The sequence below is a fragment of the Bos indicus genome, chromosome 28 (genome assembly GCF_029378745.1).
Source record: "Bos indicus isolate NIAB-ARS_2022 breed Sahiwal x Tharparkar chromosome 28, NIAB-ARS_B.indTharparkar_mat_pri_1.0, whole genome shotgun sequence".
Taxonomy (NCBI): Eukaryota; Metazoa; Chordata; class Mammalia; order Artiodactyla; family Bovidae; genus Bos; species Bos indicus.
The window spans coordinates 2,510,578-2,527,490 of NC_091787.1; the positions used below are offsets into that span (position 1 = coordinate 2,510,578).

Below are 16,913 nucleotides of genomic sequence, written 5' to 3' on the forward strand. Positions count from 1 at the left end.
TCATTATAGTTTGCTGAGATATTTTACCATGATTAGAAATGAAATTGTATCAACTGTTTTTCTGTACTGTCAAGATAATCATGTAGCTTTGTGTTCCTTAATTTATTATGATGAATTTAATAAATCAATTTTTCAATATTTTTAAAATTTTTGTTTATTTATTTTTATTTTCAGCTGTACTGGGTCTTCATTGCTTTTCTCTAGTTCCAGAGAGCAGGGGCTACTCCCTAGTTGCAGTGCACAGGCTTCTTATTGAGGTGGCTTCCATTGTTGTGGAGCATGGGCTCAGTAGTTTTGGCTCCTGACTCTAGAACACAGACTCAGTAATTGTGGTGCACAGGCTGAGTTGCTCTGCAGCATGTAGAATCTTCCCAGATCAGGGATCAAACCCATGTCTCCTGCACTGCAGGTGGATTCTCTACCACTGAGCCATCAGGGAAACTGCAATTTCTTAATATTAAACTAACCTTTTACTCCCAGGATTAGACCTTTCTGGCCATTATTCTTATATATTGCTGAATTTCATTTGTTCTGCTGAGGTTTTTTTGCATTTACACTTAGGAGTGAGATTGACCTACAGTTTTACTATCGAATATTATTCTTAATCAGGTTTTGGTACTAAAGTTGTGCCCCACAAGTGAATTGGGGATTTTTTCCCCTCTTTATATTATATGGCAGTTTAAATAATTATTCCTGAATATTTGGTAAAACTGGTGGTGAAGCCAACTGGGACTGGTGTTTTCTTTGAGAGACTATCTTTAAGCCACTGATCCAATCATCTTAATCATTTTAAGACTGTTCATCTTTTCTATTTCTTTTTGATAAACTGCATTTTAAAGGAATTTATGCAATTCATTGATTTTTTAAAATATATTGGCATAAAGGTGTTAATCACATTTTCTTATCTATTTTATTTCAGCAACATGAATCCCCTTTTCTTTTCCAGTATAAATCCCTCAGGACTTTGTTCTCTCTTTCTCTTAGTAAATCTCAACAAGTGTTTTCTGTGCATTTAATCCTTTCAAAGAGCTAATCTTTGGTTTTATTGATCCTAAGGCAAGTTTGTTTACTTTATTGTTACCCTCTACTTTATCATTCCTTCCTTATACTTTCTCTGGGTTAATTCTGTGTTCTTGAAGTTAAGTTGACTGTTTATCTCATTATTTTAGATACTTCCTTTGTTGTTGTTAACACCTAAGCTAATAGAGTACTATTTTGGCAGTCCCACAAATTTGGTATGGGCATTTTCACTATTTTTTTTTTTTTTGGTCTAAATATTCCTCATTTCCATTATAATTCTTCTTAGACCAATGAGTCATTGAAGTCTATTTTAAATGTCTAAATGTATAATTTTCTATAGATTTTTTGTTGTTACTACTGTTATTACTGTTCTTTAGTATACTGTCTGATGTCAACCCTTGTAAATTTGATGAAGGTAGCTTTGTAACCTAGAAAAGTAGTTAAATTTTGTGAAGGCATTCTATATGTGCATGAAAAATATGTATTTTCAATAATTTTGAGATATAATATATTATATATTATTTACATCAGCTTCCCTGGTGGCTCAGATAGTAAAGAATTTGCATGCAATGTAGGAGACCTGGGTTCAATCCCTGGGCCAGGAAGATTCCCTGGAAAAGGGAATGACTAACCATTCCAGTATTCTTGCCTAGAGAATTCCATGGACAGAGAAGCCTGGTGGGCTATAGTCCATGGGGTCACAAAGAGTCAGACACGATTGAACGACTAACATTGTCACTTTTTTCTTTATCTACATACTTATTAGTATTTGATTTGCTTAGTATATCAATTATAGCTTGTCAATTATGATTATCTACAGAGAGAAATATTAAAATCTCCCATTGTTAAGGGGCTTCCCTTGTGGCTCAGCTGGTAAAGAATCCACCTGCAATGCAGGAGACCTGGGTTTGATCCCTTCTGGGAAGATTCCCTGGAAAGGGGGAAAGGCTATCCACTCCAGTATTCTGGCCTGGAGAATTCCATGGACTGTATAGTCCATGGGCTCACAAAGAGTCGGACACAACTGAGCCCCTTTCACTTTGTTAAGATGAATTTTTATATTTGTTCTTTCAGGTAAGTCAATGTTTGATTTAGATATTTTGAAGTTAAATATGAATTTCATACAAATTCATTCTTAAGCATTGAAACTTTCAGCGTCTTTAACACCAATAAATCTGTAGCAAAACTTATTTTTTTTAAGTCTACTTGTCAGCTTTTGGAGGGTTAATGTTTACCTGGTTCATGCTTTTTCAGTCACAGACTATGAAACATTTAAATCCTTGTGTTTTAGGTATACCTGTTGTAATCGGTATATGCATAGAGTTCTTTTAACTCAGGCTCATACTCTCTGCTTCTCACTGTAGAGTTTAATCATTTTATGTTTATTACAGTTACTGATATACTAGACTTGGAGTCATTACTATAATCTTTTATGTGCTTTTATTAGTCTGCTTTTTCCTGTTTGTATTTTCCTCCATCTTTAAAAACTTTTTTGCCTTCTTTTGGAATGATGAAGGATTTTCTACCCGCTCATTCATTTTTTATTTTTTTTCCTGTCTACTTAATTTGCAAATTATATATTTTTATAGAACTCCACTGCATGGATGTATCATAGTTTATTCAACCAGTCAACACTGATGGTGACTTCAACCAGTCACCCACTGATGGGTTGTTTTCAGTCTTTAGCTTTTATATATAGTACTGCAATAAATAGCCTTTTACCATTTCTGTTTCTTTCTTTTTTTTTTAGAATGGTTTCTTGTCTTATGATAGCTGCCCTAGATCTTCAAATACATGTGCATAACTTATGAAGACTAAAATTAAACAGCATCTTTAACCTCCTCTTGAATAATAGAAGGATTTTAAAAATCTTTAGTAACAATCAACATTCTTCCGAATTACATTTCATGTTATTCAGAACTTTAATATGCCACTGTTTTTGACCTATAAATCAAGTCTTATTAATATTATTTTGTATAATAAACACACATTAGATTTACCTACATATTCATCATTTTCTATACCATTTTTCCTTGTATAACAGCCCTACCATTTGCTTCGATTCCATTTTAGAACCCATGAGTTTCCTTGAATTGAAAATTGGTGTCCTTCCACAATACTGGAAAATTTTTGATCCAAAGTTTTTAAAAATATGGCCTAATTGCCTCTCTCTCATGCTGGCTCTCTGTTAAGACATGTTACACCCTATTAGTTTAGCCTTCCTATTTCCATCTCCCCTTCCAAATTTTGCTACCTTTTCCCTACTAAGCTGCATTCTGGAAAGTGTCTTTAACCTATTTTCAAGTTCACTAAATTTCTCTTTTTCAGTTCAGTTCAGTTCAGTTGCTCAGTCATGTCCGACTCTTTGCGACCGCCATGAAATGCAGCACGCCAGGCCTCCCTTTTCATCACCAACTTCCAGAGTTCACTCAAACTCATGTCCATTGAGTCGGTGATGCCATCCAGCCATCTCATCCTCTGTCGTCCCCTTCTCCTCCTGTCCCCAAACCCTCCCAGCATCAGTCTTTTCCAATGAGTCAACTCTTCGCATGAGGTGGCCAAAGTATTGGAGTTTCAGCTTCAGCATCATTCCTTCCAAAGAACACCCAGGGATGATCTCCTTTAGAATGGACTGGTTGGATCTCCTTGCAGTCCAAGGGACTCTCAGGAGTCTTCTCCAACACCACAGTTCAAAAGCATCAATTCTTCGGCACTCAGCTTTCTTCACAGTCCAACTCTCACATCCATACATGACCACTGGAAAAACCATAGCCTTGACTAGACGGACCTTTGTTGGCAAAGTAATGTCTCTGCTTTTGAATATGCTATCTAGGTTGGTCATAACTTTCCTTCCAAGGAGTAAGCATCTTTTAATTTCATGGCTGCGGCCACCATCTGCAGTGATTTTGGAGCCCCAAAAAATAAAGTCTGACACTGTTTCCATTGTTTCCCCATCTATTTGCCATGAAGTGATGGGACCAGATGCCGTGATCTTAGTTTTCTGAATGTTGAGCTTTAAGCCAACCTTTTCACACTCCTCTTTGACTTTCATTAAGAGGCTTTTTAGTTCCTCTTCACTTTCTGCCATAAGGGTGGTGTCATCTGCATATCTGAGGTTATTGATATTTCTCCCGGCAATCTTGATTCCACCTTGTGCTTCTTCCAGCCCAGCGTTTCTCATGATGTACTCTGCATGTAAGTTAAATAAGCAGGGTGACAATATACAGCCTTGATGTACTCCTTTTCCTATTTGGAACCAGTCTGTTTTTCCATGTCCAGTTCTAACTGTTGCTTCCTGACCTGCATATAGGTTTCTCAAGAGGCAGGTCAGGTGGTCTGGTATTCCCATCTCTTTTAGAATTCTCCACAGTTTATTGTGATCCACACAGTCAAAGGCTTTGGCATAGTCAATAAAGCAGAAATAGATGTTTTTCTGGAACTCTCTTGCTTTTTCGATGATCCAGTGGATGTTGGAAATTTGATCTCTGGTTCCCCTGCCTTTTCTAAATCCAGCTTGAACATCTGGAAGTTTACGGTTCACGTATTGCTGAAGCCTGGCTTGGAGAATTTTGAGCATTACTTTACTAGCATGTGAGATGAGTGCAATTGTGTGGTAGTTTGAGCATTCTTTGGCATTTCCTTTCTTTGGGATTGGAATGAACACTTTTCCAGTCCTGTGGCCACTGCTGAGTTTTCCAAATTTGCTGGCATATTGAGTGCAGCACTCTCACAACATCATCTTTCAGGATTTGAAATAGCTCAACTGGAATTCCATCACCTCCACTAGCTTTGTTCGTAGAGATGCTTTCTAAGGCCCACTTGACTTCACAGTCCAGGATGTCTGGCTCTAGGTGAGTGATCACACCATTGTGATTATCTTGGTCATGAAGCTCTTTTTTGTACAGTTCTTCTGTGTATTCTTGCCACCTCTTCTTAATATCTTCTGCTTCTGTTAGGTCCATACCATTTCTGTCCTTTGTTGAGCCCATCTTCACATGAAATGGTCCCTTGGTATCTCTGATTTTCTTGATGAGATCTCTATTCTTTCCCATTCTGTTGTTTTCCTCTATTTCTTTGCATTGATTGCTAAGGAAGGCTTTCTTATCTCTTCTTGCTATTCTTTGGAACTCTGCATTCAGATGCTTATATCTTTCCTTTTCTCCTTTGCTTTTTGCTTCTCTTCTTTTCACAGCTATTTGTAAGGCCTCCCCAGACAGCCATTTTGCTTTTTTGCATTTCTTTTTTCTTCAGGATGGTCTTGATCCCTGTCTCCCATACAATGTCACGAACCTCATTCCATAGTTCATCAGGCACTCTATCAGATCTAGTCCCTTAAATCTATTTCTCACTTCCACTGTATAATCATAAGGGATTTTATTTAGGTCATACCTGAATGGTCTAGTGGTTTTCCCTACTTTCTTCAATTTAAGTCTGAATTTGGCAATAAGGAGCTCATGATCTGAGCCACAGTCAGCTCCCAGTCTTGTTTTTGCTGACTGTATAGAGCTTCTCCATCTTTGGCTGGAAAGAATATAATCAATCTGATTTCAGTGTTGACCATCTGGTGATGTCCATGTGTAGAGTCTTCTCTTGTGTTGTTGTAAGAGGGTGTTTGCTATGACCAGTGCGTTCTCTTGGCAAAACTGTATTAGCCTTTGCCCTGCTTCATTCTGTGTTCCAAGGCCAAATTTGCCTGTAACTCCCGGTGTTTCTTGACATCCTACTTTTGCATTCCAGTCCCCTATAATGAAAAGGACATCTTTTTTGGATGTTAGTTCTAAAAGGTCTTGTAGGTCTTCATAGAACTGTTCAAATTCAGCTTCTTCAGCATTACTGGTTGGGGCATAGATGTGGATTACTGTGAGTGATATTGAATGGTTTGCCTTGGAAACGAACAGAGATCATTCTGTCGTTTTTGAGATTGCATCCAAGTACTGCATTTCAGACTCTTTTGTTGACCATGATGGCTACTCCATTTCTTCTAAGGGATTCCTGCCCACAGTGGTAGATATAATGGTCATCTGAGTTAAATTCACCCATTCCAGTCCATTTTAGTTCCCTGATTCCTAGAATGTTGACATTCACTCTTGCCATCTCCTGTTTGACCACTTCCAATTTGCCTTGATTCATGGACCTAACATTCCAGGTCCCTATGCAATATTACTCTTTACAGCATTGGACCTTGCTTCTATCACCAGTCACATCCACAACTGGGTGTTGTGTTTTCTTTGGCTCCATCGCTTCATTCTTTCTGAAGTTATTTCTCCACTGATCTCCAGTAGCATACTGAGCACCTACTGACCTGGGGAGTTCCTCTTTCAGTATCCTATCATTTTGCCTTTTTATACTGTTCATGGGGTTCTCAAGGCAAGAATACTGAAGTGATTAGCCATATCTAATCTTCTTGTTAATCCTTTTGAGTTTTCCTTTCATTTACTGCTTTTTAATTTTGAGTGTTCTTTTAAAAAACAAACAAAAAACTTATAGTCGTTTTGTGTGATCTGTTGTTGTTAACTTGTATTTTCAAGTTTTCTTTGTGTATTTTTTTCTACTGTTTCTTTTTTCAGCTGGCCTTCACACATGTCACCTTATTTGTTGTAGATTTTGTGATTTTTGTTATGAGCAGCTTATTTCCTTGAACCATTATATCTGGAAGTTTTTTGAGTGCTCGGCTGATGTTAATCCCATCAAAAAGGATTTACATTTACTTTTCACAGTAGGCTGAGGGTACTACCAACCTGGGACCACCTTAAATAAAATTATCTACTTATGATTTTTAATGGCTACTGAGCTTATTTGAATTTAGTAAGAAAACTTGTATAATATCTTAAAGTTATGTATTTCCAAGGGAGTGTCTTTCATTTTCCAGCTCTGTCTGGATAAATAAGTTTCTTTGCTTTACTTTTTAAGATTTATTTCCGGTTCACCCTAAAGGTTATAATCGCAGGCCTTTTGGGTCCCAGTCTTATGCAGATTTCTCTCTAGGTGTGGTCACCAGGATTTTCATCTGCCCTCACATCTATGTGCTCAACAATGAAGAAGCTCAATCATTTTCAACAGAAAACTTCAAAATGAAATCTAGCTTTGTTTTGAGTCTCTGTGGATTTCTTATTTTGGTTCTGTCAAGCGAGTATGTGCTCCTCGGTTTTTGTCTCATCACAACAAAGATTTGGAGTGACGGACATTAAAGCCCCCTCAGCGTGTCACAGCTCTTGGGTCTTGTACAGACCATGTTACAGCTCTCAGGTCTCGAACAGACCATGTTATAGCTCTTAGACAAATCAGTGTTACAGCTCAATGTTACAGCTCTATTTTATTTAAAAGATAGCAGGAAAATCCATCTTTGAGGCTTGAGGGCATGTCAATCCAAAGACGTGAAGAGAAGAGCGCCCCGGCGCACAGGAGAGAGACAGAGAGAGAGAGCCCTTTGGCTCCTCTTTTTATGTTTTTTCTTCCCTCTGGGCCTGCCCTATGCAAATTGGGCTTAGTCAGGAGTGCTTTTCTACCTGAAGTCCTCACTCCAGTCCTTGGACCTTCGTTTGACCTTCCTCTGTTCTATTTTCATGGGCTTTTCCCTTCCTTTTCTTTTAGCCACTGCCATTTTGGACTCCTTTTCCCTATTCTAACTACCTAACAGTTCCATCCATCAATGCATTTAAAAGGAAAAATGTAATATTTATTCAACAATGTAGTCATTTCAATCAGAAGAGTTGAACAAGGTGCCCAAACAGCCTGATTGCCGGAAACATGTTTGGTTTTGGTTTTGACAGAAACTCTTTGATGACTCTAGGGCTAAAGACAAATAACGCTAGGGTGACCCATAGAAAACTACTCACAGTCCACCTCTCCTCTGTGACAGGTCCCTTAGATGAAAGTCAGAACAATGAATTACCAATTTATAATAAATTACTAACAGTGGCATTCCTGCATGTTACCAGGCACTGATGAAGGTGCCTCTTCTAAGTGCTTCTCTTGAGGAAAGAGTGGATTGCTTTTGCATGAAAGTTAAGGAAATCTAATAAAACTCCTCCACCTCTAAGATGAATTTTTCAGGACCATTTCAAAATGTCCGAAAGAGAATGATATCCAGGTTTACAATGAGTCTTTAAAGCAATAGCTTAGCTGCCAAAAACAGCTCAGAGCATTTTGAATCCTAGTTACTGTCTCTCCTGAGACTCTGTGTTGTAACTGTTTGCAACTTGAAGACCATGATTTATTCATTCCCCCAATATTGTGAGAACTAAAATGGACTGAGCTCATACGAAATGCAGATGTCACTGCACTTTAATTACACTTGCCTCTGTGGTTTCTATTGGGAAGCACAAGCCCACAGATGGAGATTAGAAAGATCTGGGCAGTAGCAACAATGAAATACTGTGACCTAAGATTGAAGTGAGTTTTAAAACACACACAAAGAAAAGGGGGAAACATGATCAGAACAAACTTGGCTGACATTAATATTTTTTTCTCCCCTTGAAGAATCTTGCTTCAGACCCCATGGGGGATGTTCCTCACAACTGCAGGTGGAGGAAGGAAGGGTTGTGTTAATTATTTCACAGACAATGTGTCCTTCAAGAAACTAGAAGAAGCTGGTGAGTATTTCTAAAGACTTCTTAGAGGCACTAAGCTAGCTCCAATTCATGGAAAATGTCATTTGCTCTAGAGATTAGGCTGCATCTCTTTTTTGGGGAAACATGGCTTATTTAAATGAGATACCCAAAATGAGATTGCATCCAACTCGCCCTTGATACTAACATCCACCTACAGACTACAGCTCACATTGCATGATTGTCAGAGATCATTTCTGAGCCACACACACACACACAAGAAAACCAACAAATACCCAAAATAAAATCCACACAAACTATTAGAAATAACTTGAGGAGGCCACTACAGCACCACTTTACCCTGAGACCTTCCAGACCATAGTGGTTCAAATTTTGTGACACCTTGAACTAATTTTTTCTCATCAGTTAGCTCCTCTACATAATGGTACCTAAACATCACATAAGGTCTTGGAGCTGAACACATGCAAAGATAAAGCCTGTACAAATGCTGGTTGAGATAAAGCATGTATATTTATAAAATCATGGCTAAATGAATTTTAGAAATGGAATGTAGAATGCAGAACAGCAAGAATTCCATGCCTAGAATGAATAGACCCAAAGTGCACTCCTTTTTTACTCTTGATTCCACTGGTATCTCCTTTTCAAGTTACAGTGTCCACACATCATCATGATAAAGAGTGGGAGTATAACAGCTTGAATCTCTTTGCTCTGTTAGAGTAAGGGATCCTGGGATGGGCTGTGGCCTTTAAGGGAGGCACAGGCCCTCAAACCAGAAATTCACATTTATCAGACAGCCCTCTCCTTTAGAGATTCCTTTATTCAGATGTTAGTGTTTTGGAGGAGTATTTATTAACAAGGATGGTGATGGGGAGAGGTTGCCCCTGGAGGAAACCTGACTAACTTTGCCACCAAATCCCAAACTAGTCTGTTTAAGCACTGTGCCCCCTTCTCAGAGTTAGGGGACCCTATCCTATGACTTCAGCACCTGGTCATGGACCGTGGTGGTTGCCTTTCCCAGAGCCAGTTATGGGCTGGCTTGTAACCTAATAGGTTAGGGGTCTCAAACAATTCAATGCATCTGGATGATGGGAACTAGCTGAACCAATCATACCTTCTTTCAGGGCTTCCAAAAATGAGACAGACATTAGAAGAGCCCATTTACAAGCAGCAGCAGGAGCAGAAGAAACAGTGATGTGGAGGAGGTGATTCACAACTTCCTCTGTGAGGAAAAAGGAACCACGGAGGCCTGAGGTGTCCCCAGGGCCACTAGCCGGCTGTAAAAGCCACTGCTGATCTGGAATGGTGCCTCAATCTTGAACATTTGAAATTGCTTCTACTCCATTGTTATTTTTAGTAGAGTTGTTTCTTCAAGAAAATTGCTCCCTGATCTTGTCTCTCCCTTGCTCTCAGACTATGTGCATGTTTTAACACATTTGGTCATGATAGTCTACTTTTCTTAATCTTATAGTTGTTACTATACTGTGAAAAATGGAAAATTTGAGTATGTCGGTTGTATGATCTTACAATGTAAATTACTGAGACTTGCAATGCAACAGCTTATCAATCCTTGAAGATATTTTTATTTGATATCTTCTTATGGAATTCTTGTCTGCAAATCTTAAGCTGAAAAGTCACTAGAAATCTGTTTAGAAATGAATTAAAAATTACATTGCTTTTTTTTTTTTTTGCCATGTGCACTAAGAATTGCTGTCAAATTGTCCATAAAGTCTGTGTACTGATTCTCAAAACAACTGATAAAATCTTTATTGTGAAAGGAAAAAAAAAAAAAGGATCTGAACAGGCACCTCCTGAAAGAAGACATACAGATGGCACATAAACTCGTGAAATGATTCTCAACACCATTTGTTGCTAGGGTACTGCAAATTAAAAAATGATGAAATACTACTTCACACCTATTACAAGGACTAAGAATCCAGAAAATTAACAACACTGGCAAGGTTGCAGAGAAATTTTCATCCATTGCCGATGGGAAGACAAAATGGTACAACCTTTAAATGACAGCTTTGTATTTTCCTATAAAACTAATTTTACCATATAATTTAGCAATCTCACTTCCAACTGAGCTGAAATTTTATGTCACACAAAAACCTGTACCTGAATATTTATAGCATCTTTATCCATAATTGTTAAAAACTAGAAGCAACCAAGATGTCTTTCAAGACAAATGTATGAATAAACTGTTACACCCTAAAATGGAATATTATTCAAAGATAAAAAGAAATGAGTTATCAAGTCCATGAGAAGACAGAGGAGACAAATTCATATCACTAACTGAAAGAAGTCAATCTGAAAAGCCTAGGTACTGCATGATTCCAACTATAGGACATCTGGAAAAGGCAAAGCTGTGGAGACAGTAAAAAGATCAGTGGTTGTCAGGGGTATAGGGTAGGAATTACAGCAAATGCCCCACACTAAAGTCAGAGGTTGTTACTAGGGGCAACTGTGGGGTTCTCTTTCATAAGTGAAGTGAAGTGAAGTGAAGTCACTCAGTCGTGTCCAACTCTTTGCGACCCCATGGACTGTAGCCTATCAGGCTCCTCCATCCATGGGATTCTCCAGGCAAGAATACTGCAGTGGGTTGCCATTTCCTTCTCTAGGAGATCTTCCCAACCCAGGGATTGAACCCAGGTCTCCCGCATTGTAGGCAGACGCTTTACCATATAAGCCACCAGGGAAGCTCCTCTCTTTCATATACTGTAAGCAATTTAGTAGATGTCAATGCGAATGACTGCTGGCCACAGACACAAGAAGGATTTTTTCCCCCAATGGGAGTATAATTGATTTCTTTTCACCACAAAAGAAGCCAATTTTGCATCTATGAAACAAATTAATGTTAATACTGTATATGTTGCCTCTATATATATCTGCCCTTGGACTTTTTCTTATAATCAGCTGAAACCAATTTATGTTTCTCAGGTAGTAAGCAAAATTAGCTCTCTGATATTTGTTCACTTTATATTAATATGAAGTCATGATTTAATATTTTTAAATGAACCCATTAACAATTCTATAATAAATTGATATACAAAAAATTGGCTTAATATAACTAAAACATAAAGTTTGCTCATGAAAACCTTTGTATGTTAAGCTGTAGGACTTAGATGTCATTACATGTGTGATAAAAAGAATTATTAAGAAGTTGGGGGTTGGTCCTAAGATGGTGGAGGAATAGGACAGGGAGACCACTTTCTCCCTGACAAATTCATCAAAAGAACACTTGAACGCTGAGTAAATTCCACAAAACAATTTCTGAATGCCAGCAGAGGACATCAGGCCCCCAGAAAAGCAGCCCATTGTCTTTGAAAGGAGAAGTCTTGAGGCTACTGTAAAAATAAGACTGAAAACCAGAAGCAGGAGGCTTAAGTCCAAATCCTGAGAACACCAGAGAACTCCTGACTCCAGGGAACATTAATCAACAGGAGCTCATCAAACGCCTCCATACGTGAACTGAAACCAAGCACCACCCAAGGGCCAACAAGTTCCAGAGCAAGACATACCATGCAAATTCTCCAGCAACACAAGAACATAGCCCTGAGCTTCAATATACAGGCTGCCCAAAGTCACTCCAAACCCACTAACGTCTCATAACTTATTACTGGACACTTCATTGCACTCCAGAGAGAAGAAATCCAGCTCCACCCACCAGAATACTGACTTCCCTAACCAGGAAACCGTGACAAGCCATCCGTACAACCCCACTCACAGCGAGGAAACTCCACAATAAAGAGAACTCCACAAACTGCCAGAATACAGAAAGGACACCCCAAACATAGCAATATAAACAAGATGAAGAGGCAGAGGAATACCCAGCAGGTAAAGGAACAGGATAAATGCCCACCAAACAAAAGAGGAAGAGATAGGGAATCTACCTGATAAAGAATTCCAAACAATGATAGTGAAAATGATCCAAAATCTTGAAAACAAAATGGAATCACAGATAAATAGCCTGGAGACAAGGATTGAGAAGATGCAAGAAAGGTTTAACAAGGACCTAGAAGAAATAAAAAAGAGTCAATATACAATGAATAATGCAATAAATGATATCAGAAACACTCTGGAGGGAACAAATAGTAGAATAACGGAGGCAGAAGATAGGATTAGTGAGGTGGACGATAGAATGGTAGAAATAAATGAATCAGAGAGGAGAAAAGAAAAACGAATTAAAAGAAATGAGGACAACCTCAGATACCTCTAGAACAATGTTAAACGCCTCAACCTTCGAACCATAGGAGTCCCAGAAAAAGAAGACAAAAAGAAAGACCATGAGAAAGTACTTGAGGAGATAATAGTTGAAAACTTCCCTAAAATGGGGAAGGAAATAGCCACCGAAGTCCAAGAATCTGACAAATTCCGAAACAGGATAAACCCAAGACAAAACACCCCAAGACACATATTAATCAAATTAACAAAGATCAAACACAAAGAACAAATATTAAAAGCAGCAAGGGAAAAAACAACAAATAACACACAAAGGGATTCCCATAAGGATAACAGCTGATCTCTCAATAGAAACTCTTCAAGCCAGGAGGGAATGGCAGGGCATACTTAAAGTGATGAAAGAAAATAACCTACAGCCCAGATTACTGTACCCAGCAAGGATCTCATTCAAATATGAAGGAGAAATCACAAGCTTTACAGAAAAGCAAAAGCTGAGAGAATTCAGCACCACCAAACCAGCTCTCCAACAAATGCTAAAGGATCTTCTCTAGACAGGAAACACAGAAAAGGTGTATAAACTCAAACCCAAAACAACAAAGTGAATGGCAATGGGATCATACTTATCGATAATTACCTTAAACATAAATGGGTTGAATGCCCCAACCAAAAGACAAAGACTGGCTGAATGGATACAAAAGCAAGACCCCTATATATGCTGTCTACAAGAGACCCACCGCAAACAAGGGACACACACAGACTGAAAGTGAAGGGCTTGAAAAAGATATTTTATGCAAATGGAGACCAAAAGAAAGCAGGAGTAGCAATACTCATGTCAGATAAAATAGTCTTTGAAACAAAGGCTCTGAAAAGAGACAAAGAAGGACATTACATAATGATCAAAGGATCAATCCAAGAAAAAGATATAACAATAATAAATATATATGCACCCAACATAGGAGCACTGCAATGCGTAAGGCAAATGCTAATAAGTATGAAAGGGGAAATTAACAATAACACAATAATAGTGGGAGACTTTAATACCCCACTCACACCTATGGATAGATCAGAAATTTCTGTAAACAGAAAATTAACAAGGAAAGACAAACTTTAAAAGATACATTAGACCAGCTGGACCTAATTGATATCTATAGGACATTTCACCTCAAAACAAAGAATTTCACCTTTTTCTTAAGTGCACACGGAACCTTCTCCAGGATAGATCACATCCAGGGCCATAAATCTAGCCTTGGTAAATTCAAAAAAATTGAAATCATTCCCAGCATCCTTTCTGACCACAATGCAGTAAGATTAGATCTCAATTACAGGAGAAAAACTATTAAAAATTCCAACATATGGAGGCTGAACAACACGCTGCTGAATAACCAACAAATCACAGAAGAAATAAAAAAAGAAATAAAAATATGCATAGAAACAAATGAAAATGAAAACACAACAACCCAAAACCTGTGGGACACTGAAAGAGCAGTGCAAAGGGGAAGGTTCATAGCAATACAGGCATACCTCAAGAAACAAGAAAAAAGTCAAATAAATAACCTACCTCTACACCTAAAGCACCTAGAAAAGGAAGAAATGAAGAACCCCAGGGTTAGTAGAAGGAAAGAAATCTTAAAAATTAGGGCAGAAATAAATGCAAACGAAACAAAAGAGACCATAGCAAAAATCAACAAAGCCAAAAGCTGGTTCTTTGAGAGGATAAATAAAATTGACAAACCATTAGCCAGACTCATCAAGAAACAAAGGGAGAAAAATCAAATCAATAAAATTAGAAATGAAAATGGAGAGATCACAACAGACAACACAGAAATACAAAGGATAAGAGACTACTATCAGCAACTATATGCCAATAAAATGGACAACTTGGAAGAAGTGGACAAATTCTTAGAAAAGTATAACTTTCCAAAACTGAACCAGGAAGAAATAGAAAATCTTAACAGACCCATCACAAGCACAGAAATTGAAACTGTGATCAGAAATCTTCCAGCAAACAAAAGCCCAGGTTCAGGCGGCTTCACATCTGAATTCTACCAAAAATTTAGAGAAGAGCTAACACCTATCCTGCTCAAACTCTTCCAGAAAATTGCAGAGGAAGGTAAACTTCCAAACTCATTCTATGAGGCAACCATCACCCTAATACCAAAAACCAGACAAAGATGACACAAATAAAGAAAACTACAGGCCAATATCACTGATGAACATAGATGCAAAAATCCTTAACAAAATTCTAGCAATCAGAATTCAATAACATTAAAAAGATCATACATCATGACGAAGTGGGCTTTATCCCAGGGATGTAAGGATTCTTCAATATCCGCAAATCAATCAATGTAATACACCACCTTAACAAATTGAAAGATAAAAGCCATATGATTATCTCAATAGATTCAGAGAAAGCCTTTGACAAAATTCAACATCCATGATAAAAACTCTCCAGAAAGCAGGAATAGAAGGAACTTACCTCAACATAATAAAAGCTATATATGAGAAACCCACAGCAAACATTATCTGCAATGGTGAAAAATTGAAAGCATTTCCCCTAAAGTCAGGAATAAGACAAGCATGCCCACTCTCAACACTACTATTCAACATAGGTTTGGAAGTTTGGGCCACAGCAATCAAAGTTGAAAAAGAAATAAAAGGAATCCAAATTGGAAAAGAAGAAGTAAAACTCTCACTGTTGGCAGATGACATGATCCTCTACATAGAAAACTCTAAAGACTCCACCAGAAAATTACTAGAGCTAATCAATGAATACAGTAAAGTTGCAAGATATAAAATCAACACAGAGAAATCCCTTGCATTCCTATACACTAATAATGAGAAAATAGAGAAATTAAGGAAACAATCCCATTCACCATTGCAATGAAAAGAATAAAATACTTAGGAATATATCTACCTAAAGAAACTAAAGACCTATTTATAGAAAACTATAAAACACTGGTGAAAGAAATCAAAGAGGACACTAACAGATGGAGAAATATACCGTGTTCATGGATCGGAAGAGTCAATATAGTGAAAATGAGTATACAACCCAAAGCAATCTATAGATTCAATGCAATCCCTATCAAGCTACCAATGGTATTTTTCACAGAGCTAGAACAAATAATTTCACAATTTGTTTGGAAATACAAAAAACCTCGAATAGCCAAAGCAATCTTGAGAAAGAAGAATGGAACTGGAGGAATCAACCTTCCTGACTTCAGGCTCTATTACAAAGCCACAGTCATCAAGACAGTATGGTACTGGCACAAAGACAGAAATATAGATCAATGGAACAAAATATAAATCCCAGAGATAAATCCACGCACCTATGGACACCTTATCTTTGACAAAGGAGGCAAGGATATACAATGGAGAAAAGACAATCTCTTTAACAAATGATGCTGGGAAAGCTGGTCAACAACTTGTAAAAGAATGAAACTAGAACACTTTCTAACACCATACACAAAAATAAACTCAAAATGGATTAAAGATCTAAATGTAAGACCAGAAACTATAAAACTCCTAGAGGGGAACATAGGCAAAACACTCTGTGACATACATTACAGCAGGATCCTCTATGACCCACCTCCCAGAATATAGGAAGTAAAAGCAAAAATAGACAAATGGGATCTAATTAACCTTAAAAGCTTCTGCACAAGAAAGGAAACTCTAAGCAAGGTGAAAAGGCAACCTTCAGAATGGGAGAAAATAATAGCAAATGAAGCAACTGACAAAGAATTAATCTCAAAAATATACAAGCAACTCCTGCAGCTCAATTCCAGAAAAATAAATGACCCAATCAAAAAAACAGTGTGGAGATTCCTTAAAAAACTGGAAATAGAACTGCCATATGACCCACCAATCCCACTGCTGGGCATACACACTGAGGAAACCAGAATTGATAGAGACACCTGTACCCCAATGTTCATCGCAGCACTGTCTATAATAGCCAGGACATGGAAGCAACCTAGAAGTCCATCAGCAGATGAATGGATAAGAAATCTGTAGTACATATACATAATGGCATATTACTCAGCTATTAAAAAGAATACATTTGAATCAGTTCTAATGAGGTGGATGAAACTGGAGCCTATTATACAGAGTGAAGTAAGCCAGAAAGAAAAACACCAATACAGTATACTAACA

General features: G+C 37.8%; 1 long non-coding RNA gene across 1 annotated transcript in view; it reads left to right on the plus strand.

Annotated features, from left to right (window-relative positions):
• LOC139180408 (uncharacterized) overlaps positions 1–10,224 on the plus strand; it is a 55,610-nt gene extending 45,386 nt beyond the window's left edge. The window contains exons 2-3 of the long non-coding RNA XR_011564663.1: positions 8,500–8,612; positions 9,710–10,224. This is a non-coding gene — a long non-coding RNA (uncharacterized lncRNA). The remainder of the gene's footprint in view (positions 1–8,499; positions 8,613–9,709) is intronic.
• Positions 10,225–16,913: the final 6,689 nt, after the last annotated feature.